The sequence below is a fragment of the Otolemur garnettii genome, unplaced genomic scaffold (genome assembly GCF_000181295.1).
Source record: "Otolemur garnettii isolate 467f Iridium unplaced genomic scaffold, OtoGar3 scaffold00128, whole genome shotgun sequence".
Classification (NCBI taxonomy): domain Eukaryota; kingdom Metazoa; phylum Chordata; class Mammalia; order Primates; family Galagidae; genus Otolemur; species Otolemur garnettii.
Window position 1 is genome coordinate 5335973 of NW_003852523.1, and position 1576 is coordinate 5337548.

The following is a 1576-nucleotide window of genomic DNA, read 5'->3' on the forward strand; positions in this document are numbered from 1 at the left end:
GAAATCCTGGACAACAGTGGCTTTTGGTGGAGGGAAACTTGGAGTCCAAGTACCCTCAGTTTCTCATTTTGTTTGAGAGATGAGGCAAAGACACTCCACGTCTCATGAATGTTTCTGTGTGTCCCACCCTAAACCAGTGAAGCAATGGGACAGAAAGGAAGGAGAGAAGGAAGGTCCTGGGAAGTTGACCCTAAGTCAGATGTCGTGTAACAAAATTCCCTTTTCAAAAGCAATATGAATAAAGTACACCTGCTCTGTAATTTTGGATTCCAGACTGTATTTGCAAGGCTCTTTGAACAAACCACTTCACCAGGCCTCAGTGGCCCACTGAGCCCTGAAAAGATACCCTGCCTTTGGCTCCTCATTGCAGGTGGCTGAGGGGTGGTGTGGCTCGTGGGCTTCTCCAGGCAGCCATGTAGGCCCCTCCACTGGATGTGTCAAACTCATGCACATGTGGTATGCTCAGACATGTGTCCCTGCATCTGGGGAGTGGCTGTCATGGCAGATACTTGTGAAGACCTTCCTCAAGACTTACACTGGATTGTGGAAGAAACAAGAGTGTGGCGTGAGCATGGGGAAGCAACCATGAAGCGAAGGCTTAGTCTCAGGGATCAGAGGCTTAAAGAAAAGGATGGATTGAAACCTAAAAAGAAAGAAAAGAAAGATCCCAGCACATTAAAGGAAAGAGAAGTCCCCCAGCACCCTTCCTGCTTATTCTTCCAATATAATACACAACTGGGCCCACCTTACCACATCTTGGTTGATACCAACTTTATCAACTTTTCCATTAAAGCCAAACTGGACTTAGTGCAGTCAATGATGGACTGTCTGTATGCCAAGTGCATTCCTTGTATAACTGACTGTGTAATGGCTGAAATTGAGAAATTGGGGCAGAAGTATCGAGTGGTCCTCAGGATTGCCAAGGATCCAAGATTTGAACGATTACCATGCACACACAAAGGAACCTATGCAGATGACTGCTTAGCACAGAGAGTGACTCAGCACAAGTGTTACATCGTGGCCACAGTTGACCAAGACCTTAAACGAAGAATCTGGAAATCCCTGGAGTTCCTATCATGTATATTTCTAACCACAGACACAATATTGAACGGATGCCAGATGATTATGGAGCCCCTTGGTTCTAATTCTTATAAGACAATGTTCGTATGCTTTTCTTCAACCAACTTACTCTGTTAACAGTTTGTTAAACATGAAATACCATGAATTATTACTCTGTTCACCAGCTTGCTTTATTATGACCTGGAGGATGTAGGTAAATACACTCATGTTTGGATGCTATTTTGAAAATGATATTTTATCTCATTGATGGTCAAAGATGCAAAATCTTATGAAGAATGCTCCGTTCTTTTTTGAGTTCTGTTGAATGATGTGGTAATCATAGTTAATATTACAGTAAATTTCAAATGTTTTACCACAAAAATGTTAAGTATTTGAGGTGATGGATATATTGACTAGTTTCATTTAATTATTCCACATTGTATTCATAGATTATAACATCACTGTGTACTCCATAAGTTTATACAACTATAAATTGTTGGTTTACAATAAAAATAAA

The 1576-nt window shown here is 41.2% G+C and overlaps 1 pseudogene; it reads left to right on the top strand.

The window, feature by feature from the left end:
* The first annotated feature begins 585 nt into the window (after positions 1 to 585).
* LOC100947817 lies at positions 586 to 1145 on the top strand (annotated as a pseudogene).
* Positions 1146 to 1576: the final 431 nt, after the last annotated feature.